Below are 27,145 nucleotides of genomic sequence, written 5' to 3' on the forward strand. Positions count from 1 at the left end.
AATTTATTTCAGTTAGCTCTATACATTTAAAATAGATTTAAATATACGAGTGCTAAATATAAAATATGTTTTTTAAAAATAAATTTATATAATTAACTCAAAAATCACCCCGAGTTTGTCATTCTTGTATAAAAAATTAAAGACTAAACAATTTCCTGGATGATCGAAACATCATCGGTTTAGGAATCTTGGCGTTTCGGGAGATATATCGCCCCCTTCTTCAGAAACCCTCTATCTACCTGTAAATCAAGCTAAATTATACAGGGTGTTTCACAACTTATCCAAAAAAATTTGGGAACAGATGCGGCATGAGAAAATTGGAGTCAATATCGCAAAAAAAAATTGTAAAATCCTTATAGTTTCCGAGAAAAAAATTATTGAAATTACAGTACATTCAACCACTACATAGCTTGACAACTGTAAACTCTAGCGTCCTTCGCAATACGCGTGGAGAGCCACGTGACCTCAGCGACTCCGAATATTGAAATCCGATTTTGCAATCGTCGTTGCGATAGTGCTTACCTGTTATCTATGGTGTTTACAATAGTTTTTTAGTAGTTAGTGTCAAAAATGGTTTGCGGCGTTGGCCATGATTAGAAACAAATGCACTATTAAACTGGATTTGCTACTATTGTATACATCTAGCTGGCTATGGACTAAAATAAATTCATATAGTCTGTGAAAAACAAAAACTTATTCGAAACTAAGTAGGTACCTATATATTTTTTTTCTCCATAGTCAGCTGTGTAGCTACCTACAACAATAGCACTAAAATAATTTAGTACTAGTTAAGTAAACATTAGTTTAACTAGTGGATTTGTTTTTGATCAAGGACAACTCTGTTTTTTTTATATGGAAAAAAAATAACGACTATGCTATGGTTTTTCGAAATAAATATGATAATTTATACAGGGTGTCCCGAAATTAATGGGACAGAGCAAAGTTTCCTTACCTCAAAATAGTGCAATGTAGCTGAACTTACCTTAGTCTATTTGTGGATAATTAAAAAGTTACAGGGTGTTAAAGTTAAAATTTTGAATTCAGAATTCTTAAAATTATAAAAAATCTAAATGTGTATTCTAATAAAACCAGCGTAGATATTTAAACTCCTTCTTCAAGAGAATAAGTACAAATCATGTATTGAAAATTAAATTGCATCCAATGGAAAAACAGTAAATAATTCGAAAACGGTTAAATTTATAGACATAAAACAAGTACATCTTATTTGTGTAAAAAAAAATTTCATGTCAAGTTTAATAAATTAGGTCTTCCTCTACAAAATGTCCCATTTGCATAAAAAAATAAACCTATGTTTCCGGGAAAATTAAATTTTGCTGACAGTCTGCATCTGTCAATTTTTGCTTAAAAATCAAAATATCTCGGAAAACTTAAACTTAAAATAAGAAAGTTAGTACCGACTTCCGGTATAACCGGAAGTACGATGAACTTGAAAATATTTTAGCTTGGTAGGCCCCACGGTCCGTATCACACCATCACAATTTCAAAAAAAAATCCTTCGAGCGGTTTGCCAGATATCCATCGATACAGTTCCTGGTGGAACACCCTGAATTATCAAAAATGAGACAACACAAAACAAACAAAGCAAATGTGCCTATAAGCTGAAGAATGCGCCATTTCTTACGAAAAATTATACTCGTTGTCCGAGATTGCGTTTTAATTTTCCATATTTATACGATTTTTTTCTAGTTGATAGAGAGATACAAAAGACAAATTATCAGGGAAATATTTAAAGTAATCGGGAATAAATCATTCAAAAGTCAAACACAATTTATATTAATCCCAAGTTACTCTGAAACTGTCTCTAAAGGGAACCCATTCTGATAAAGTTAATCCATCAATGTTCTTGCGGCTGTTCATTCAGCAAGACATAAGCGAATGTTGTTGTGATCTATTCGGGCACCACCCATCTCTTTCCTTTTTCGTCTGTGATCCTGATCTACGCCAACCTCACGCAATTCTTGTCTGGGCGTGCGGAATTCAGATTTGTAGGACACTTTCCGTTTCTGGTGGTCGATTTCGGTTCTTCTTTGCTGCAATGAGAGCTCGGTAAACGCGGTCATCTTGTATCTTGTGAACCGGGCTTCGGCCGTCAACCTGACCGCCGCGCCGGTGGTGGCCCCAGGAAAGAAGAATAAGGAACTGGTTCTCCGCCGGTCGGGTATGCTAGTGGGAAATAGTCAAATGCACCATTACCTACAGGGTGGTCTACCAGATTAGCGTCGCGCCGTTATTTCATGGACGGTTCCTCTTTATTGTTAATACGTATACATTCTTTACGAATTTTTTGCGTTTAAGATTCTGAAATGTCGATGAGAGTCAAGTCGGGAGAATTTAAAGGCCGATTGAAAGTAATGTTAGTATTTAGCTGAATTTTTAATATAACCTGATGTCCAAATTATATAAGGGAAGAAAATCAGAAAAACCAGTAAAAATAATAATGAACACTCTTATTTAGAAATTTGAATTGTTTCCATGTTTTCCATGTTTATTTAGATATCTCTTAAGACTAATTTAAACTGATGAAACTTGGATAATAATTTGAACCTGATATGATTTTGGACGATATGATAACGATGGTAATAAAGTTATACCTAACATAAATGACAACCATTTATGTTCAGTATACTATAACAATTTATTATGGATAAATACGCGATTCAAGAACGTTTGGTTTTTATCCAAAGATTTTATGAAAATAGACGTTCTTTTGTGAACACTTATCGCGCACTTCGCGAAAACTTTGGTTTAAATGATAAATCGCCCTTCTTTGCTTGCCATTCGTCGCATCGTTGAGAAANTATTCGGAGCTTTAAAGCTCTGTACTGGCCAAACTATCCATTTTTGAGCTTTGTGGCCATTGAGACAATTGACCAGTATGATGAACTCTATCACATATCAAAAATTCAGCGAATTTGACCGGGACCCAATTTCCATAAGATTTGTGCGGGGTCCTTTATTTAATTCCTTGTGAGTCGTTGCTCTAATAGAATCCGGTGATATATGCTATTTTATTTGGGACACTAGAATATAGTGTGTATAGTACTCCAGTAACAACAAAGGAAAATAGAAAATACCATAGGATTCTATTAGAGCAGCGACCCACAAGGAACTAACCCGAAGATGTGAAAAATATTTAGAAGTTGAGAAGTTGAAGGAAGACATTTTGAATATTTATTAAAATAAATTTGACAATTAAAAACCCGTGACAATTGTCATATTGATTGTTACTTACCTGTCACGGCCAACCTAAAATGTGCGAAACAAATGGAAACATCATTTTAAGAAATGGGAAATGTTTATTTGTAAATAAAATGAAATCCACTGGGTTTAGGTATAGGGAAACTTTAACAAAGTTACACTTAATTTTAGCGCAGAAAGCGATTACGTTAAAAATTAGGGGTTTCCATTTAAAAATTTCGCGTTTTCCACATTTTCTGAACTTCATATTCGATACTTTTTTTGACCACCCTTTATAAAAATTGGAAAATTTTCATGTCAAGTTCGATAAATTAGGTCTTCCTCAACAAAATGTCCCATTTGCATAAAAAAATAAACCTATGTTTCCGGGAAAATTAAATTTTGCAAAATATCTCAGAAAACTTAAAAATAGATGCTCTTTCCAAAAATGCAATAATATACAGGGGGTTCAACTTAAAATAAGAAAGTTAGTATCGACTTCTGGTATAACCGGAAGTACGATGAACTTGAAAATATTTTAGCTTGGTAGGCCCCACGATCCGTATCACACCATCACAATTTCAAAAAAATCCTTCGAGCGGTTTCCCAGATATCCATCGATGGAGTTCCTGGTGGGACACCCTGAATTATTAAAAATGAGACAACACAAAACAAACAAAGCAAATGTGGCCTATAAGTTGAAGAATGCGCCATTTCTTACGAAAAATTATACTGGTTGTCCGAGATTGCGTTTTAATTTTCCATATTTATACGATTTTTTTCTAGTTGATAGAGAGATACAAAAGACAAATTATCAGGGAAATATTTAAAGTAATCGGGAATAAATCATTCAAAAGTCAAACACAATTTATATTAATCCCAAGTTACTCTGAAACTGTCTCTAAAGGGAACCCATTCTGATAAAGTTAATCCATCAATGTTCTTGCGGCTGTTCATTCAGCAAGACATAAGCGAATGTTGTTGTGATCTATTCGGGCACCACCCATCTCTTTCCTTTTTCGTCTGTGATCCTGATCTACGCCAACCTCACGCAATTCTTGTCTGGGCGTGCGGAATTCAGATTTGTAGGACACTTTCCGTTTCTGGTGGTCGATTTCGGTTCTTCTTTGCTGCAACGAGAGCTCGGTAAACGCGGTCATCTTGTATCTTGTGAACCGGGCTTCGGCCGTCAACCTGACCGNGTTGTCCGAGATTGCGTTTTAATTTTCCATATTTATACGATTTTTTTCTAGTTGATAGAGAGATACAAAAGACAAATTATCAGGGAAATATTTAAAGTAATCGGGAATAAATCATTCAAAAGTCAAACACAATTTATATTAATCCCAAGTTACTCTGAAACTGTCTCTAAAGGGAACCCATTCTGATAAAGTTAATCCATCAATGTTCTTGCGGCTGTTCATTCAGCAAGACATAAGCGAATGTTGTTGTGATCTATTCGGGCACCACCCATCTCTTTCCTTTTTCGTCTGTGATCCTGATCTACGCCAACCTCACGCAATTCTTGTCTGGGCGTGCGGAATTCAGATTTGTAGGACACTTTCCGTTTCTGGTGGTCGATTTCGGTTCTTCTTTGCTGCAATGAGAGCTCGGTAAACGCGGTCATCTTGTATCTTGTGAACCGGGCTTCGGCCGTCAACCTGACCGCCGCGCCGGTGGTGGCCCCAGGAAAGAAGAATAAGGAACTGGTTCTCCGCCGGTCGGGTATGCTAGTGGGAAATAGTCAAATGCACCATTACCTACAGGGTGGTCTACCAGATTAGCGTCGCGCCGTTATTTCATGGACGGTTCCTCTTTATTGTTAATACGTATACATTCTTTACGAATTTTTTGCGTTTAAGATTCTGAAATGTCGATGAGAGTTAAGTCGGGAGAATTTAAAGGCCGATTGAAACTAATGTTAGTATTTAGCTGAATTTTTAATATAACCTGATGTCCAAATTATATAAGGGAAGAAAATCAGAAAAACCAGTAAAAATAATAATGAACACTCTTATTTAGAAATTTGAATTGTTTCCATGTTTTCCATGTTTATTTAGATATCTCTTAAGACTAATTTAAACTGATGAAACTTGGATAATAATTTGAACCTGATATGATTTTGGACGATATGATAACGATGGTAATAAAGTTATACCTAACATAAATGACAACCATTTATGTTCAGTATACTATAACAATTTATTATGGATAAATACGCGATTCAAGAACGTTTGGTTTTTATCCAAAGATTTTATGAAAATAGACGTTCTTTTGTGAACACTTATCGCGCACTTCGCGAAAACTTTGGTTTAAATGATAAATCGCCCTTCTTTGCTTGCCATTCGTCGCATCGTTGAGAAATTTGAAAATAATTTTACTTTTCACAATGTAAAAACACCAGTAAGATGTTGAAATGCCAGAACTGTTGAGAATATTGCAGCTGTAAGAGCTAGTGTTGCAGAACATCCAAATTTATAAATTTCTCGTCGTTCTCAACAATTAGGTAAGGCTTAAAGTTACAACTTGGCAGTTTTGCAAAAAGACTTAAATTTACACTCGTATAAGATTGTTTTGGCCCAAGACACTGGACCATCATCGTCGGTGCCGAGAATTTGCTGCTTGGAGTTTAGGTATCTTAATAATTTTGCGAAAAAAATTATCTCTTCAGATGAAGCTCATTTTTGGTTAAGTAGATATGTTAACAAGCACAATGCCGTTTTAATGTGAAAACAATCCGCAACAGATTCCCGAGAAGCTTTTGTATCCGCTATGGCATGGTGATATCGGACCTTTTTTTTCAAAATGAGGTAGGAGGTACAGTTACAGTGAATGGTGAACGATACCAACAGATGTTAAGAAATTTTTTGTGGCCAAATGCAGATGCACTTGATTTGGAGGGTATGTGCCCTGGTAGCAAAATCTTGCACAAGACACTTATACAAGACTGCTGTGTATCTATTGCTGAAATCAGCATCAGGTTTACTGCAAGATTATATCGGTCGATAGCCGCACGGTTTAAGGCGTCAGTACTTAAATCGATGTGTCTAACTGCCCGGGTTTCGAATCCCGCGGCCGGTGACCGTAGATTATCTATACTTGTACGGAGGATTGGCGCCCTCTGTGCAGGTATGGTAGGGTGGAAGAATGTTGGCTTGGGTCAATGTGAGAGATTGACACCGGCTGGCATTTGACCACCCCCCTAATTAATGAGGTTTTCCAGGTTTCCCTCATTCCTGCACTGAATGGTGGTTAGGGCCTACCAACATAAGTCGTTCCTGGGCGCAAATGCGGCCTGCGTAATAATAATATGCCGCCTCCTCTCCCGCACAAGTCTCCGACTTCTGGGCTAATTCTCGTAATTAGAATGAGGAGTAGAGATATTATTATTATTATTCATTCTGCGATTATCTTGATCAAAGCTTTCAATGGATTTGATTCAGGGCACTTGAGCACAAAAGGGTAAATTAAAGCAAGTGACTATGTTGCAGACTTACATTAGAATTAAGTAAGACATATTGTACTTGACTTATTCACCTCTTTGGACTCAAGTATTTTTGGTTAAGTCTGCAAGTATTGTAAAAGTATCTTGCATAAAAAACGATATAAATTTCAGCAATAGACACAAAACAATCTGACACAATTTGGCTATTTCAAGTAAACTTGAAACAACTTGTATTAGAATTGCACACGATTGTGCTACCAGGGTGGTCCCAACCAGACGGTCCCACATGTCATACTGCTCATGAAACTATCGACCTATTGCAAGAAAAGCTTGACGAAAGGATAATTTCAAGGAATGCAACTGTTTACCGGCCTCCAAGAAGCTGTGATTTAACTCCTCTAGATTACTTCTTTTGGTGCTATTTGAAATGTATGGTCTATGCAAACAGACCACAAACACTTGGTACATTAAGATTGAACATTGAACGCTGCATTCGTCAGATCACGCCCGATTTATTACACAAAGTTATGAAAAATTGGGTTCGTCGAATTTGCTTGTGTAGACGAAGTCGAGGTAGAGTTGTTCAAAACATAAATGTTATTGATTGTACTTTAAGATAATATAAAAAGTTTGATCCTGAACCTGAAATGATTTTAATTTTATTTCATTTTAAAATTATATCGTTCTTATTGAAAAACCATTTAAATTCATCGATTTATTGTCAAAATGTAAAGTTGTCAACTTGAAAAAAAAAACAGTTAAAATAAAATACAAAAACATTTACAAAACCTCTATCAAGCTTTATGATTAATTGTGGATATTAATACATTTCATTTACAGTAAGATAAGAGATATTTAAATAATTAATATCTATGTTTGAATGTACAACAATTGCATAACAATTGTATAACAAATTAAAAGTCCCTCAGGACAATGTACAAAGTGATTTCACTTTAAATACAGAAACTGCAAGAATAGATTAATTGCCAAAAAATGAGTAGAGTTTGCTCCATAAACTTTTTTCCTGGAGGACGCGGTATTCGAGATACAGGGTGGTTAAGTTTACAAAAAAATAAATATATTTTCTGTCATGTCTTCATAATGCGTTGATAGAATTGAATGAAATTTACTACAGCCTATTCACTTAATTGGATATTTTATTGAATGTAGTATTAACCTTGTGGCTTTAACCAGTGGCGTGCTACTGAAGGTGCCGCCCCATTTTCCCAAGACAAAAATACGAAATACGCCATTGGTGTTTTTTTTTTTTGTAGAAATAATGTTACATTCATTTATTAAATGAATGATAACACAGCTACACAAAAAAATATACTTTCGGGCCCATAGGTCAACCTGTGTTTATTATACGTTTGCTGGGTCGCTGAATCCGAATTCGATCCACTTAACCCCATCACCTCAGGATTTTTCATAACTTCAAAAAAAATCTTCTGTGAAACTCCCTTTTTACTAGAAAGTTTGAGTATCTGAGTAATAGCGAGGGATACAGCTTAGTAAAATATATAGAATTTCTACGCCAATGATTACATTTTTGATAATTTAAAGTTGTATATTTGTTTAACGTTTATTTTAAATTAAAAAAGGAATTACCCTTAAATGTCACAGTTTCGATTAAATAGAGACGCCTTTTTTTTCCTAGAAACAATGTTTGAATTCATTTATTACATTCCCGAAATAAACAGTGGCGTCGAAATTCTGGAGTTTCTGTTAGAAGTGCTTTCCCTTATCTCCGCAATTATTATTAGCCTAAGTTTCGTTAGTTTGGGTCACTTCAAGAAATTCGAATAAATATAACGTTTTCCTTAACTTCAATTCCTGTACCTCGGAAACGGTAGAAATTTTGAAATTTGTTATTTTACGGTTTCTATTCTTTGGTGAATTTTAAGGGGAGTCTTTCCTATAAAGTTTTTACCCAGGACGCTTCGTTAAGATACAGGGTGTTAAACTTAAAAAATTATTTTGAATTTTTTTAATAATTTAAAAACTAGTAAGTGAAATAATTTGAAATTGGGCACGTGTATTTATGTAAACATGCCCAAAATCTGAGGCTTTTTTCTAAAATTTAGATGCTTCAGTGGCGGAGATACAGGGAATCGGTTGCATATTTTTCTAAATAAAATAGTACGCCACTGCTTTAGGGTACCAATCATGATATTTTCGGATTCGTCTTTCAATTTTCTACATATTACTACTCTCTTAACAGTCTATTTTTTTCGTCCATTTTTGTTGAAAAAATAACTTCCAGGTAAAAACGTTATGAGAATTGCTAGTCCTTAAACAGAACACTCTGCATTGATATCTACATGATTAAAATTTTTTATTAACTCAGATTTTATGAAATAAGCAACTTCTTTTTTAAAATTTTTTAGTAATTGAGTCTCTACTATTTAATGGCAATTTCCTGGAGGGCTCTTGGCAAATGTCCTTTTTGCCCTAGCACGCTGTTACTAAAAAATGTTGTCCATCCGGTAAGGTGAACGATACCTGACCATTTTATGTCTGTGAAGCGAATTAATTCAAACGTAAACTTGACATTCTGCGATTGCCATATGCTGTTCAACGTCATTCGTCATCGTAAATGAAATGTACTCGATTTAGCTTGCCGTTGTGTAATCTAAGCCTTTGATTAGAGATATGTCATACGTTTATGATGTTTGTCGAGAAAAAGCTTTAACTTGTACCGGCGCTATACTGAAAATGACGAAATTAATTAAATCACTAGAGATAACTTTACATAGCCGTAATAGTAGCATTTACCTGTGGATCTGAAGTATTCTCAGAAATAAAGTCATTTGCTTGTCCAGATCCGAAAACAGCCCGTGAAAATAATAGGATTGTACGTGACCGAACCTCCTTACGTCCACTTATCAAAAATGTATGCGATCAAATTACTTTTGTCCATTACCTTACAGTAAAAATTGCCATAGATGAAACTTCTTTTTCGTGTGTAAGTATCTTACGTGCTGTACTAGAGTGCAAAGTCTCTTTCGTGGAGAATGTTATTGGGAAGATTACATTTTAAAGCGGTATTATGTTGGATCAGCGCAGAGAGTAAGGTATAGCACGTATAAAAGTGCAGTGGACATCCTCTAATAACCGGAAGTAGTATTGAATTGGAGGATCAGAGCTACTTAAATGAAAATATGTGGCTCTAGTTAAATACTTCACTATGTTTTAATATAAATTGTAATTTATTTTAAGATTCTAGTGGTGTACTAGGGCCTATAAACTTTTTTTTTCTTTATAATGTTGATTGTTTTTCATTCACAGTTGTAGTGCCTTTGAGACTCTTGTCAGAAAATAATTTATTGAAGTTTATGCTTGCAACGGTTATTTTGCCATGACAATTTAAAACTCATAATTTTTCTTTCATTGAATCTTGCATTCACTATGACAAAACGTTCACTTGTTGAATAGTCCAAACAGTGTACGGTTTGTACTGCTTTGGTGATTAGGTGAAGACTTGCAGACATGCTTTGAATGTATCAATGTGCACCATCCAGACGATACTGCATTTGTTTACATTTTTCAAGTAACCGCGACATCTAGACCCGGTGTAATCGTAGCAATTTTTGTTGCAAAACACTTCTTAAATCACAAAATAATAAACGAATTGAAATAGAATTTGAGATAAATTAGAAATAGGTAGATATTTTTCTAGCAGTCCTCGTAATAGCTACGTAGCTGATATACAAGGTGATTCACAACTTATCCAAAAAAATTTGGGAATAGATGCGTCATGGAAAATGGAGTTAATATCGTAAACAATTTTTTTTGTAAAATCCTTATGGTTTCCAAGAAAAAAATTGTTGCAGTTGTAATATTTACGACCCTTACATCACTGGACTACTGTAGTGTCTAGCGTCATTCGCGTTGTGCGCTGTACCTAGTGCGCTCGCTTTACACGTGGCCCCAGGTGATTCCGAATAGTGTTTACATTAGTTTTTCGTGTGTCAAAAATGGCTTACCTGTACAACAACTCGGAGTTGATGGAGATCGTTTTAATTTATGGACAATATTTGTGTTATGGTGAAACATTTGTATTATGGTGATGCAAGACATTTTCAATTTTTTTACAAAATTGTATTTGTAATAGTCCCCTGTACATTTAATTTTTTTGGATAAGTTCTGAATAACCCTGCCCTTAAATTATCAAGGATAATTCAAATTTGAACGGTTTTGCTCTAATATTTATGTATTTCGTTAAAAATTAAATCGTTGAAATCCTCCACTATCCAGAAATTAAATAGAGGCGAGGTGGAACAATGAAAAGAACTATAAAAACCTGACGTTGCAAGTGCAAAAGGAGGAATGCCGTCCTTATGATATACGCGAGATTCGCGGAGAAAGAAATAGGAATATGCATTAGGATAATTGAATGTCTCCCCGCTCGGAAAAAGGACGGAGAGAACTATGAGACGAGAGAGCCAGAGCTCGTATATTACGAATGCTAATGCGGGATGTAGCCTAGAAAATAGAAAGAATTATTTTCGTGTTCTGGTGGCACGAAGAAGGATAAATCCTGCTCGTCTTTTAAAATCGATAAGCGCTTAATACGCTAAGTGGCAATGCATTTCATGCGAACTCTGTTTATAAAAACCCTTTTTTCACATCGTAAATAACAAGCATGACGTTTTCAAATTGTGACAGGAATATTTTCAAAGTACCTAAAACATACAATTTGTCCTATTAAGGGAGGTCATAACAGTACGCGTTCCGCGGAATCCCAATCAGAAATTATTTACGGGAGGAAAATAAACTGTTGACTTTGTTTTTTAACTGCAATTTAAATCTTGTCTACGCCGTCACTAGGCAGCTCTAGAACTCGGTTGTATGTGCGCCCTTATCAGTGTTGCCTACTGTTTCTTTTTCAAACCAACTGTATGAAAGTAATGGAATTGCAAAGAGCGAAACTGCAATGGGAAATAATTTTGTAAAAGCAGTGGTTTTTCTTGAATTACTACGCCCTGGCCCATGCACCTGGTCGCCGCCAGCTACAGACTTACATTGCCTTAGTCGCGACCAAATTTTTGCAGTCACCACTGAAGATACCTACAGTGGAGAATCAGTTACAGATGCCACCGAGGAACGGTAGGAGTTCTGATAGCTGGTCCGCTTCCCCTAGACCGATAACAACAAGGGCAGGTTAAAGATAACAAAAACATAAGATTAAGGAAGTGCAGGTCCGTAACTAACGGCGACAAAGGGCAGCGTTAAAATAACCCGAAAAACCATCGTACTTTGTAAAGATAGATTTCTTTGCATAACTTTGCTGCGTGTTATTTTAAAGTCACCATATGCTTTATGTCAATGCGGACATAATTGTCTAGTGTTTTTAAAAAATTAATATTTTTGTGTGATTTATTAACGATACTAATTAAAAGTAAAACTAAGTAATTTACGTTTTAAATTAATTATTTTTGCTGTTTCATAAAATGTGTATAATAAAAAAAGTAAGTAAGTGTTTATCTACTAATCAGATAGATTTGAAATATTTTCTTAAAATAATTATCTAAATCACTGTTTCTTTGCGAATCTCAGTGTCAACACTATCACTGTTCAATAATAATAGTCAAATGGAGCTAAAGTTGTAAAAATGATATATGCAGGCTCTGTTATTTACCTGTCATAATCAACAGTGTCACTAATTGGCTAATGTTTTATTTTCAGACATTTTGAGTACCTCTTAGATTTTTAAACAGAAACGTAAACTTAAATATAAATTATAAAACGAACACTTAAATATGAAAATATCCGTTACTACAATTTAAATTAATGAGGTGTTAAGTGATGCTCATTGAAATGATGTAGGTAGTCAGATTTTTATTTGAAAAAATCGTTAAAATGATTTTTTAATACGGGCGCACTATACAGGGTGTTTATTAAGTACTTGTACACACTTTAAAGGGTGACTAATTTTAAGATAAAAAGTTCATATGAAAATGGGTCCTCAACGGCTTAGTTTTTGAGATACAGAACGTTCAAAAAAACTTTTGTTTGGTATTTGAGGGGTATAGATGCAAAACTCACATTATCCACTTTTTCAAATTTTTCAAGAAGAAGGAATAACTGATTTCTCACTTTTTAAGTGACTTGAGGCTCTGAAATTTTTTTTGGTATTGTATTAGAACTTTAACTTTGCTTCTTAATTGGTGAAATGACAACACAACAATATATGACTCCAAGAAAGTGAATTAAAGTTTGGATAATATGAGTTTTGATACAACTTTTTGGATAATGGTAGTTTTGCCCCAAATTATTCTACATAATATTATTTTTTACACCAAAATTTATGAAATTAAAGGAACTTTGAAACAAACTCAATATCAATAAAACTTTTATGTAATATGGTAGTTCATAATCAAAATAAAAAGCTGCACAAAATACTTAGAATGCGGTTTTATTATCAGTGAAAGTGAAATATTTTTATAATGAATCTAAAATTGCAATGTACAAAAAACGACAGTAAAAAGTTCTATTATCCGATATTTAAATATAAAACTTCAGAACTAAACATATCTTACTTTTAATCAGAAACTCATAGAAAACACGGAACCAACCATCTAGGAAAGCAAAACAATACGAGAAGCAAAACTCACATTCTCCTTTGGCAGTCGGCCATATTTGTTTATCGCTTTAAGCTTTTTCATTGGTGGATATATGGATAATGTGAGTTTTGGCAACTTCAGATCGTAGGAGAATGTGACTTTTGAAACAATTCACAGATTTCACAATTTAAATATAAATACGAAAATGTGAGTTTGTACCACTTCTAAATTTTAAAATGGTGTAGTTCAATACGATGAACAAGATAGCGCCACTAACTCTATTTCGAAAAATTATGGATAATGTGAGTTTTGCATTTAATTTTTAATAACTGAATAATTTAAAGCTTATCAAATAATAGGAATGTTATGCCACGCCATGTGATTGTGAGTATTTTCAGATGCCGCAGTAAAATGAATAAACAGGTGCAAAAATCGATCAAAGCATCAAGCTTTTAGGTACTGAAATCTACGAATATACTAATTTATTTGCTTAGCCCTACATATAAAATTGTTTACTTTTATTTATAAGTACCTGAAAATAATTCTTAAAATGTGGGATTAGGATAACAGCAAACGCATGTTTTACAAACGCTTTTTTTATGTTATTATTTTATTTGAGTAAATTTAAGTAACAAGTAACAATTAATAAACAGAACACAAGGATTTTATTTTTGTGATTACTTTTGTTCTACACGTTTTACTTTTCAAGATTTCAGTACCTAAAAACGCCAGAAATTTGACTATTTCTCGGCCAGGGATAAAGTCACTTTAACGTGTCAATTTGTCGAAATTCGGGAAACTTTGAATATTGATTATGAGAAATGCAAATATTTACTTAGTTTTTTGTTTAATATTAGTAGGCGCCACATACGGTGAATACCTGTATGTAAATAACCATTGTGTCGCACTGTATGTCATTTTTGACTAAACATTATTCTCCATTCAATTTTACTTATAAAAGATATTTAGTATTTGTCGCTGAAAGCAGCCGTTTTGTAAAAAAAAGTAGTTTAAAGTTACACTTGCGTTGGGATTTTGTAAGTTGAACTATCACTTTACACTACACTTTACACTATCAGTTTACAAATTACTATCACCAAATTAGTGAAAAAAAAAAGATAATAGAAATTCGCAATACCAATTTTTTTTTTTGGACGACCTATATTTTAAGAACCAAGCCGTTGCGGGTCCATGTTCTATTTATCTTAAAATTAATCAAAGATACACCCTTTAAACTTTGTACAAGTACTTAATAAACACCCTGTATAATTCGTATAGTGCGCCTTAAAATTTTGTTAGATGGTTGTCCTGATTCTTAATGGACCATACTATTATTTTGATTAAACAACAAAAAGAAAATAATTTAAACTACCTAAAAAAATCAGTTAGTAACTACCTTTTTGGAATAAACAACATGCAAATGCAAAATAGTGAAAAAAATTACATTGATGTGATTGACATTTTTATCTTGAAAGTAGTATCTAGTTAATTAACCTTAACCAGGGTAGAGCAGTATTCGAATGACTTGTATTCGTGAATACAAAAGATTAATATAAATATACAAAATGTCCATGAATTTCGTATTAGAATATTCAATATTAGAATATTAGAATATTCAATCAATAATTTACTGAATAATATTAATTATGCATACTTTTGATAATGTTTCTTATATTCAAGATTCATAGAATAACGAATGCGAATACACTGTATTTACTGAACGAATACTGAGCAATATTTAGTATTTGAATTCATTCAACGTGAATAAATTCGGTATAAACTTTCTATGAATATTAAATACTTCATTTATCAGATTTCGAGAGATTTCTGCATAATGTATTCAATAATCAGTATTCGATTACTTTTTGCTCAAGTTTGACCCCAACAAACATTATAAATGGAGCGTTAAACTGAACATTTTGCTACAAAGAGAGAGGCGCAGCGCTCAAATCACTACAAGTACATAAAGTGGTATTTGAATATTTAGAGGATGGGCTATCTGACGCTATATATACAGATCAATTTGTAAATCAACGTTTATTATTAGTAAAAACTAAAAATAAACATCAAAGTATTTCGATAACGGTTTAATAAAGTCTCTCTCGCCTGTCTAGCATTAATGGAATTATAGGTTTATTCAACGATGTAAAATCAGACGGCAATTCCAAATTGACTTTTTAATTGAATACGAATTTTATTGAAAATTCAATTTCGAGCATTTGTGCACTGCACTTAATTAAATTATATTTTTAATCAGTGATCACATATTTCTAATTCTGCAAATATTTTTTATAACTATGAAATTGTTATGGGAACGGAATAACCTACCGCCCTGTATCTAGAACAGCCCTGTGATGTTATCTGTTCGATCATAGCCTACTTGCCATTCCCAACGAATCTCGTAGCATAAATCACACGAGTAAAATTCGTGCATTCCCCAGATTAATCCTGCATTTCCTAATTTCAAGATGCTCGAGACTGCATCAACGTCAATACAGCAAGTGTGCGGTTCTGTTCCGTATTTAATTATTATACCGACTATTACACATGACATCTGCTTAACCGATATGAGGTACCTTTTATTACGTCTGGGAGTCTACAATGAGGCTGGGCACACATTTCGTGCTGTTACAGGCCACAGTAAAAAACTGAGGCATTTCTAATGATTTAAATATATTCAGGGCCTTCCATAAAAAAAAAAACATATAAATTAGGCTGCTACAATTTTATGGTGAAAATGTTAAATATGCCAAAATATTGTAAAATCCCTACACTTTTATTACACGTTTTTTTTTGTATCGGGAACAACAACGGAGAAAAAGTGAGGGCAGCTTTGGATTGACCACCATGTAAATATTAAAAATAATAATTAACTATTTGTAAAAAATTTCACTCAAATTCACTCAATTTTATTCAATAATGTATCAATTTCTGTTCACACTCCACTGAGTGAAATTTTCACTCTATTAGTATGAGTAGGTACAACTAAAATTTTATGAGTGAATTTTACTCAAATCAGAGTTTCTGCTATCAAGTTAGTGACTTTTGACTCCAATCAATTAAGAGTTGACTTTTTCTCACAATCAAATATGATTTAAATTTAACTATTATTAAGTAATTTTGTACTATGAAAATTTCCAAGGGAGCGGCACCTTAGAGCCCCCTCCCCCCGCACCAGCCGCCACTGCTTCCATTTTATTAATATCTAGAGTGGTTTTGCACCACTTTAAATTTTAATTTAAATAACATTGTATTAAAGTCATAAACTACGAAGCCGCCACAGTGGTTTCTACACAAATCTGTTTTAGAGACAATATTTTAGGTATCGATTAAAGCAATTGGTTAACTGAACATTAAATTACCTGAATCACACCAAATTCTGCATTGCTGTACTGCAATGCTAGACAATTTGTCAACCACTTGTCAACAACTGAGATTTATTGCCAAGTCGCCCAGTGCGGCTGTGTTATATGCCGTTTGCCCGCGCGCGCGTTCTTCAACTGTTCGTATACATTTTTACCACTTCCACGTTTAATTCGACCAGATCTGTATATGTTATTTCTATTTCATCCTTAATTGTTAATGGATTTCTGCTAATATCTTCCTCTCTCTGTATCTGAAGCTCAGTCAGAGAGATATAAGTGTGTTCTTTTAGTATTTGTACGCTATCATGTATAGGTTTTGGCTAGGGTTTCTGGTCGAGACTTCTCGAACCGAGAATTCCCGGGAAATCTGGCCTTACTCGAGACGAGAAAAAAGTGTCGAGAAATCGAGAAATCAAAAAATCACGCGCGTCTTAAGTTCTTGACTAGAGTTCGTTTCGTTCATGCGTTCAATTCGTTTCTCGACAAATAACTGAGTGGTTAAAGTGGTTTCTCTACGAGCTCACGATTTATTTATTTTAAGTTTTTAAGGCTTTAGTTTACTTTGATGATTTTTATTTTTTTAATGTACCTAGTTATAAGTCTGTGTAGAAATTTTATTATAAGCAGATACCTAATGTTGAAGTGATAAATTAATAGGAAGAACGCTTCTATATCTTTAAATTAAAGCTTGATTTTTTAAAGATTTCTTGGGTTAAATTCCTTATTTACTATTTATTTAATTAAAAGACTGTATGATTAATGATTATTAATAATTATTATTGGAAGAAAACTACGATTCAAAAACATTGAAATAAACATAAGTATATTGAAATTGTTTAATAAAAAACAAGTTAAAGGTTTTTAAGAAGAAACTCAAAGTTTAATTTAGTTTTGTTAGTAGAAGTAGAAACATAAGTAATTAAGAAAAATACTGAATAAATAATAAATGTTAATGATGATTGTTAAGTATAATAGCATATTTATATTTCGCATTGCAATACCAAAATTATGACTTTTTTAAGTTTTATAAATTTCTGGAGAATTCTCGGGAATTCCTAGTCGAGAATTCTCGAAACCCGAGAAAAAAAATAGGCCGAGAAATCAGAAACTCTAGTTTTGGCAGACCAAAAAGGGTTGTACCTTCTAAGCTGTAACCAATCAATTTTTCTCGGGCTCCATTTAGAAAAATCTCGGTTATTCTTTTGTGAGCCTTGGGTTTCCAAGGTAATTTTGCATTTTTTTCTGTTCCAGGAGAAACGTTTATTTCTTACCATTTGTTAAATGTTTGATTATTTTGAATATTGCTCTCTTCATTTTCAAACACTTCCATGTCAATAGTTTCATTATCTTCTAAACTACTTTGTTTCACTAAACTTCTTTTACGTCTTTTGATTTTGATCTTCAAGCAAATCAGCTCAATGTTCTGGCAATTTCAACTGTGCCTTTTTCCTGAGGAGGTAATCCAGCCTTATTTCGTTTTTCTTCTTTTAACTGCTTCATTTCTTGTGTACCCCCTAAGGATATTAATATCAATTTCCATAGCAAGAGCAAAATTTTCTTTACAGGAAAGTGAGGAGAAGCCCCACTACAAAATTTTGTTAACATATTAAACAGTTTTAATATTAATAGATCGTCCTCAGAGGTATTCATTAGTTCATTAGATAAAGAACTATATATTGCAGGATCAGATTCTCTTTCATTGCAGATTGTTTCAGCAATCGTGTACAAAACACGTAAAATTATCCTTAAATCTTCAGAATCTACTAATGATATGGATGACTTTTTTGCCATGTTCCTATTTTCTATTTCTAAATTGAGAAGATCAACAAACGCATTAAAAGCGCCCAAGTTATATAATAAAACACAACTTTCTCTTGCGCTATCAAATTGCTCTTTATCACTTTGTACTCCAAGCCAACCACCTTGTGCTATATACAAAATGCACCTGTCACTTTTCATCCTAGTTTCTCTACTACTAAATTCAAGCTGATCCAATATTTTCATGATTATTGAGGTCTTTTCTTGTATAGAGAAATGCCGCCAGGTCATGTATGATATTCGTTGTTTTGCCATTTGATCCTCAAAAGCAGACAGATTATAATGAAGATCAGAATATTCAGTATAAGAATATGATTCTGCTATTTCATTGGCATATGTATCACACTATCTTCACATACAAAGTCGAGATCTTGTGGATTCTGGTTTTCTGGAATTTGATTTTTTCTAGAAGGATATCTCTGCCTTCTCCCATGCCTCCATTACCATTGGGATCCATGCTTACAATAGTGACTGAATATAGAAAAAAATTTTTCAAATATTTCAATGTCGACTTGCTGCGTTAGCGACTGAACCTGGTACATAACCAACCTCTTGGTTCTTCAGTTGAGATCGGAAAGACTATAACAGTATAGTTTAACTATCTGTATATTAAAACATAATTTTCACCATATTAACCGGATTAACGGACACTTGTCCAGCACTACACGCCATACACCACGCCACGAGATGACTTAATGAGGACGATGGGAATAGATCAAGACAACGCACGACAACCATAGAATGGGGTGGGGTCACTCATTAATGAGGACATTTACTCCGATTTAGCTACAAGTGCACCAAATACGAGTTTATCTGTAGAATTTCTTTAATGTGTACCTATGAAAGTACTGAGTTTTTAGGTTAACTATTATCACATGAGTAAAATTATCAAAATGTCCAATATTAAGTGAAAATGTCTTTTATTGCTTTGACTCACACCTTAACTACATTTCTAATCGTTTTTTGTGGGCCCACTTAAAACTACATTTTAGTACATCTAAGCACTAGCAGAATTTTCAACAAGACTTTCTTTTTTTTTCATAAATTGAAGAATAAAAATAGTTTTTCCTCGTTTCAACTTCATCCGTGCAAATATTATTTTCTGACAAAACTGGTATAATGGCTAATGGATGTTTGGGCGCTAATTTTATTCACGTTTGCGCGAATTTCACCCTCACGTCTTTTACCACATCAGATACCTTTTTTATCACAATTTATGTTTTACTCTGAGAGGTGTTAACCTGAAAATTTGCTGGTTATATTATCATCCAGTACCCAATATACATTGAACGTTTACCGAACTATCAACCCCGGCTGTGCGTGTCGTGCCGTCCGATCGTTTGTTTATCTCTTCGGCCTGTTGAACAGTCAGTGGTGGCGTGTGTTTACCTTCCACGATTGCACCCCCGTGAAAAGTTTATCTGGTCCGAGAGGGCGTTCGTGCGAATCGCCGTCGACGGTGGCGGTGGCGGCGGCGGCGGAGCTCTCCTCTCACCAGTTGAATGCGCCATCGATCCCTGGCCGGTCACGGAAATGGAGTGGGAACCGGATGACGTCACTATCAGTGTCTTAAAGGCAACTACTGCCTGCTACCAATACGGAATTCTAATGTATCGAATCCTCGGGTTCGACCGATTCATTTCTCCCCTGCTGTTTGGAAATGAAACTTTGTCATAATAGTTTTGGGTGTATCATTTTTAAATAGGCGAAATTTCAGAATAGATCTTTGGAAATATCTGTATCTACAATTTTTTTTGTGAGGCTCATGGTTTTGAGATACAGGACGTTGAAAATAAATTTTTTCCAGAGATATCTCGGTATAGCATGAAAACAGTTAACCCTCAAAGGTCACACTGTGTAAATTGGGATTTTGCCAACTTTGAACTTTTATGTCTTCTTTATTTGTTAACGAAAAAAATGTAAGTATTTATATCAAACCTGAGGTAAAATTTTCCGAGAAATCAAATGATACAATTAGTTTTGAAAAATAAATAATTTGTTAAAATATGTGATTGAAAAAATTTTTTCGATAAATTCGTTTTTTTTTAAATTTGTATTTTTTTTATAAATAATGGCTAGAGAAAAAGTAAAAAAAAAAGGATTTTGAAATTCAAAGTCTATATCTGTATTTTTTATACTCCAATGAAAAAACCGGTTAAATTTTTTTGTAGATGATGTATAAGTACTATTAAACGAATTAAAATCGTTGCCGAATTTTTCCTACATTACGGTATTATGCAGTAAACCTACTAGAAAGTTTTAATTATGGATTTATATGGATATGTAATAATTTTGTTATTCATTGCACAGCAATCATCGAGCAAATGCCTCTGATAAAATATTGTAGTGGCGGTTATAACGGGTGCGATAACAAACATTCTTATTTTTTGAATAATGTCTATTCTTGAGTTAGCTTTGAAAGTGAAATGATCAGAAATAATTGAAGTTGCAGCAGATTCTTGTTGGGGGTTTTTATTTTCTGTCAAATTCACTAGAATAGTGGGAGATGCTTCACCAAGCCTAGGATACATTTAAAGGTAAATAGTGTTGTTTTTTTAGTAACACAAATAAATTTTATTATAAGAATAACATTGCGAATTGTGCGCTACCTATATATGATGTTAAAAAAATTATAAAAATGAACAAGACTACCTATTACAAAGCAAAGCAAAACTTATCCCTCTTCTTCAAAGCAGTTAAAAGTTATTGGCAAAAACCCATTTATTTATATAGACAAGGCGAAGACCTCGCATTTTCCGACTCGATTTTTTTGCATATTCAGATTCGTGAGATGTTCCTTAACATAAAACGAGATGATGCCGGCCGGAAATCTGATGCCCATTTGTTTAAACAAATTGTAAAAATAGGTTTTTTCACTCCGGAAATCTTTTTAGGTTTTTTTGTACATTATAAACAAAAAAGTTCCTATGCACTATGCTTCTAAAATTTATAGTTTTAAAGTTATAAACAATTTAAATTGCTAAAAATTCGAAAATGGCGATTTTCAACGGCCGATTTCCGGGTTAAAAATTGTAATTTTTGACGTTGCCAGGTATCTAAATTAAAGTTTAAACATCCCCCTACAAGATGCTGAAGAGTTTTTGGGACTAGCATTATTCTAAAGCCTTGTTTTTTAATTGTTAATAAAGCGCTATGAGCCGCGCGCGCCTCTCTCATACGCGGACTCGCTTTATTAACGATTAAAAAACAAGGCTTTAGAATAATGCGAGTCCCAAAAACTCTTCAGCATCTTGTAGGGCGATGTATAAACTTTAATTTAAACTTTAATTTAGGTACCTGGCAACATCAAAAATAACAATTTTTAACCCTTTAACCCCGAAATCCGCCGTTGAAAATCGTCATTTTCGCATTTTTAGCAACATAAATTGATTATAACTTTAAAACTATAAATTTTAGAAGTATTGCATATGAACTTTTTTGTTTATAATGTGCAAAAAAACTAAAATAATTTTTTCCAGAGTGAAAAAATCTATTTTAACAATTTGTTTTAAAAAGTTTGTTTAAACAAATGGGCACCAGATTTCCGGGCGGCATTATCTCGATTCATGTTAAGAAACATCTCACGAATCTGAATATGCAAAAAATCGAGTCGGAAAATTTCTCCAACGAATGCGAGGTTTTCGCCTTGTCTAATAGTCATCTTCGAACGCGTCTACCTTCCGTAGGGTGGATGTTTATATGAAATTTTTGTCTTATTTTGAGGCGACAAATCTACCCTCCAAGTGAAGTACCATTATTTCCGATCACTCGGTATATTACCTGCAACAACAGAGCCCTTTACCTACAACTACTTATGTGTATACAAACAAACCTAAAAGGTTTCATTATTACAAAATTTCAACATCACTTTGGAAATGTTTTGGAAATTTCACCATACAGGGTGATTCAGCTAAAACTCCCCAGGCTGATTACTCGAAAACAGAAAAAGATGTATATGTTCTGCATGTTATATTCGGTAGATATACCTACAGAGTGACTTTATTTGTGTGTAGTAATAATGGCTATGAAACGGACGTCGTCGGTGTCGGGACGCCGAGAAAAATTTTTTCAATGCAGGAATTATCGGACTATCTAAAAGTAAAGTAATTTTTCAACGTTTTTTTATCATATTATACACTTTTTCGTCAGCATATATTTTTCGAAATATCTCAGTATTTACTTTGATAACCATCTTTTTTTAAATATGGACTTTAAATTTTGTAAAAAAAATCAGAATTATCTCAAATGATATCAAGGTTTTTTCGTTACATGAGCTTTGAAACGTAACAATGTAAGATATACACGTTTTCGTTAAAATTAAGTTTTTGAAATATATATAGCAGTAAGTATTTATAATGAGAGCAGCACAGTCATATTTCTAAAGTTCCTGCAATGAAAAAATTTTTTCTCGGCGTTCAGACATCTTATTGGCAAGATTTCTACGCAAAAATAATTCACTCGGTACATTTAACGAATAGAACTTGCAGAAGGTATACATCTTTGGTGAAAAATATGGTGACATAAATATTTTGTAACGGTCTGTTCAGGCGTTGTCGATCTAAAAATAAGTTAGTGACATTTTATGTTTGCACATGGGAATCTCGTACAACACCGAAAGTCACTTCTGCAGAATCGTCACTGTACTAAATGAACTTTACTACTACCTGCAATTGGTATCTGTTTTCCTTCAACTGTCTTTTTCCTCGTTTCTTCAATCACTGTTCATACACAGTGATTACTTTAACATAAAATGACGCGCACCATATTTTTCTATCTAAATTCATCTGTTATCTGTAACGACCAGTAATAAATAACAATTTCACGAATATCACACTTATGTGCCTACCTCATAAATTTTATACGTTCGATTCCGTCATAACTCATACCAGATTAATTCCATGATTTATTTTATTGTTTTTTTTTTCAGGTAAGGATCGCTGTGACGTAAATCATCCTGTTAGTTGATTCAGTACTGTAAGTAAACATTTCTACCCCTTAATAGAATTACCGGATTGCCAGAGATATATCCCTTGCCGGTACTAATTGATATTTACTTCACTTTTGAACTGGTTTAAAACCATTAAGGTTAATAATGATGAACGAAGATCTCTATCTCCTTCACACAACTATCATTATTTATATTGTTTGTAATTATACAGTTATCACTTTCCTTTAAGAATATTCTACACTCATTTCAGAAATAAATTCGCCCAAAGTATTAAAAAAATTCTTGACATATGTTTTAAAATTCAATAAATACTAAAATGAGTGTCATTATGCCATTATCTAACACAAGTTTTTAAATTTCTAATTCATATTAATTATTTTATACAGGGTGATTCAGAACTTATCCAAAAAAAATCTGGATGTACAGGAGACTTACAAATACAATTTTGTAAAGAAAAAATCAAAATAGGCAGGTCGAAAATGATTTAAAAATACACTTCTGCACGGCACTGGAAACTGGTCCACTGTAAAACCTGACTTCGCACAATGCGACCGGCATGGCGGTGTGATAAAAACGGACAAAAATTTTCACAAGGAAAGAAATATGTAAATAGAATTTTATCGCACCTATTTTATATCGGCAAATTCAACTGCTTTTGCCTTTATTAATTAATAAAATTAATTTGTGTTTTTAAATAATAAAATCATATGACATACCCGATGTTACAACAATTGTTCAAAATTTTATCTACCAACGTGTAAACACATTTGGGTCCGTTGTACTCAGTTTCTACAAATGTTGTCTTGCTTCACCATAAATTAAAACGATATCCATCAATTCCGAGTTGCTATACACGCAAACCATTTTTGACACTAATTACCCATTTTTGACACTAACTACTAAAAACCACAGATAACAGGTGAATACTATCGCAACGACTATTGCAAAATCCGATTTCAGTATTCGAAGTTGCTGAGGCCACGTGGCGAATGATGCTACAGACTACAGTTGTCCAGCCATGGTTGAATGTACTATAACTTCAATATTTTTTTTCTCGGAAACTATAAGAATTTTACAAAAATTTTTTTTACGATATTGATTCCATTTCTCATGCTGCATCTATACCCAAATTTTTTTGGATAAGTTGCGAATCACCCTTTATAAATTAATAACACTAATTGTAAAACTATCAAAACAACCGAATTTGGGCCATTAAGAGCGCGTGTGAATAACTTACATTTTTGTCCTGCATTTTAGAAAATAAAGTTCTAAATAATTTAGCTTGGTCCTAGTGCCTTTGCTAGGTTGCCAAATTTTCAGATTTATCGGATCAGTACTTTCGGAGGTATCGATAGTGGCGATTCCTGGTGGCACACCCTGTATACACAAGTTAAAAAAGAGTTGTTTGTTGTTGTTGTTTTTTACCCATATCATTAACGCTGTATAATAATAATTTTATTGGCAGATCTTGATCACGTGGCACATACATCTATCTACAGGGAGTCCCAAAATATGTGGGCAAGCTCTTGGATTTATACAGGGGACATTAAAATAACATGACAAGTTCCTATAAAAAAATTTCCTGAAAATCGATTTCTTTTAATAATTTTAAAAATACTTTGTGTAATTTAATTATTTTTAGGAAAAAACAAATTGTAAATAAAAGTGGCATGTTTTTAGATAGGCACAGAAAAAATGCAAATTTCATCGGTTTATTTCTCTTTAAAATATAATAAAAATCATATTAAACAAAAATAGTTTCTTCTCGAAAACGATTCATTTTATCGATATCAACCAAGAGTTTTTTTAGTTTAAGGTAAAATATTATTTTGTGCCTTTATCGTAAAGGGTGTAAAAAAAATTTACATTATTGTGCTACATACAGCTAGTTCTGGTAAATCAAATAAACCAAATTGTTTTCATGGGTTAATTTTTAAGGTCTTATTTGTTGTTCATCTTATTAAAAAATAATTAAATTACACCAAGTATTTTCTGTATTCTGTATGTATTCAAAATATTCTGGAACACCCTGTATATTCTATTTTGATGAGTATACTTTTGTAACTACCTGAATTGAATTTTATTTAAATTACTGATCTTATTCAACATCTTAACATTAATATTGTTTTCCTTACTTATGTCTTTAAAGAAGCTACGATGAGAAAATTGATAAAAATAGGATTAAATCGTTATAAAACTAAACTAAAGCTTTTCGAATTTTTCCATTGGTCCAGAGGTGCCTTTTAAGAGGGCAGTTTGCTTAAATATGCCTACTGTGATTCTGTTTAATCATATAACCGAGTATTTTTAATATTCGACATTAGCGACACTAGCGAAATATGTGTAAGAAAATGTTTAAAAAACCGCCAAATTCAACTTTCCGTTAACCGAAATGAACCGTATTCGAATGAAGAGAGTGTAAAGAAATGACTCAGACATTGATTCACGAAAATCAGTCAAAGAAAACATGAATAAAAATATTATTACATTGTAGTAATCCTAGGTTTTTAATTTTTACTAAAATATTGGAAAAAAATATTATTTAAACCTTTTTTTCCAGATTTAAACTGCGTTTAGTAAAAATCTTAATGAAACGCTGTTTTGAAATTGATGGTTTTTATAAACGTTTATTCTCTCGTTATCTCAGATCTATTAAATCGCGACACTTTTAAGAAAAAGGAAACAATAATTAGGGATCTGTTTAGATTATCTTTATGATAAAATAATAGGGCTTAATATCATGGAGATTATTTATCACCAGATGTTGGGAATTTTTTTATTTTACCAGGGTCACACTGTGCGTACACAGGATACAATTCTTAAATGTAGCCAATTTTACGCAAGCGGACACGCGACATTAAAATTTATACGTCTCGATGTCAACACGATTTTTAAATTTGTTATCCGAAGCCAACAATAAAAAAGTCATTATCATCTTGTCGATTTCACTTAATCCATAAATTAATATCCTTGATTTAACTAATATTGTATGAAGCATTCGAAATATACGCGACATTGACATGGACGCTAAACGCCGATCGTGTGAACTGGTGCCAAGATGTATTTATATTACTAAATTATATTATTTTTAATTGCTATGTCTGAGTGTCAGGTGTTTAAGATTTAATTATGTAGTTACGACGCGTGTAATTTATAAATTCGCTTTTATTATTAATTGCGTGCTGTTTTAACGTTCGAAACTTGTAACAAATAAAATGAATGCTTATAACTGATGATATTGTTTTACTCTAATTTTACATACTGATCACGTCTATGGCGAAAAATATATTGTAAATTGCACCGAAATGTTCGAATTTCATAATGTTTTATGAAAAATAGGAAATGATAAAATTATTTATAAATCGGATCTAATAAATATGACGGAAAAATTAGTATTATTTCCCAAACTTAACTAAGCAGGCGATTAGACTGTGAATATATTCTTATGAAATAAATCATTATGTACAGTCTAATCATGTGACTACTTAACTAAGGCTTAACCGAGACTCAAAGTACCGGCCCTAAAATTCTCAAGGTTTTAATTTATTAAAGAAAATTTAATCCAGGCCTTTATATCATGAACATCAGGGCCTCGTTTCTTGAATCGTTCTAGGCCAAAAAATCTTAATCAACTGGAAGTTTAAAGTCATCGATTTCTGAGATACAGGATGTTGAAACTGAAAAAAAAGAACATTTTTCAAATATGCTTGAATATGTTTTATGTAAATTGTTGATGGTTCTGATAGTGATTTAAGCAATTAAAATTTAAAATTTATAGTATCTGTGTACGAATACGTCATACAGT

This window comes from Anoplophora glabripennis, unplaced genomic scaffold (assembly GCF_000390285.2).
Source record: "Anoplophora glabripennis isolate ALB-LARVAE unplaced genomic scaffold, Agla_2.0 scaffold279, whole genome shotgun sequence".
NCBI classification, from domain to species: Eukaryota; Metazoa; Arthropoda; class Insecta; order Coleoptera; family Cerambycidae; genus Anoplophora; species Anoplophora glabripennis.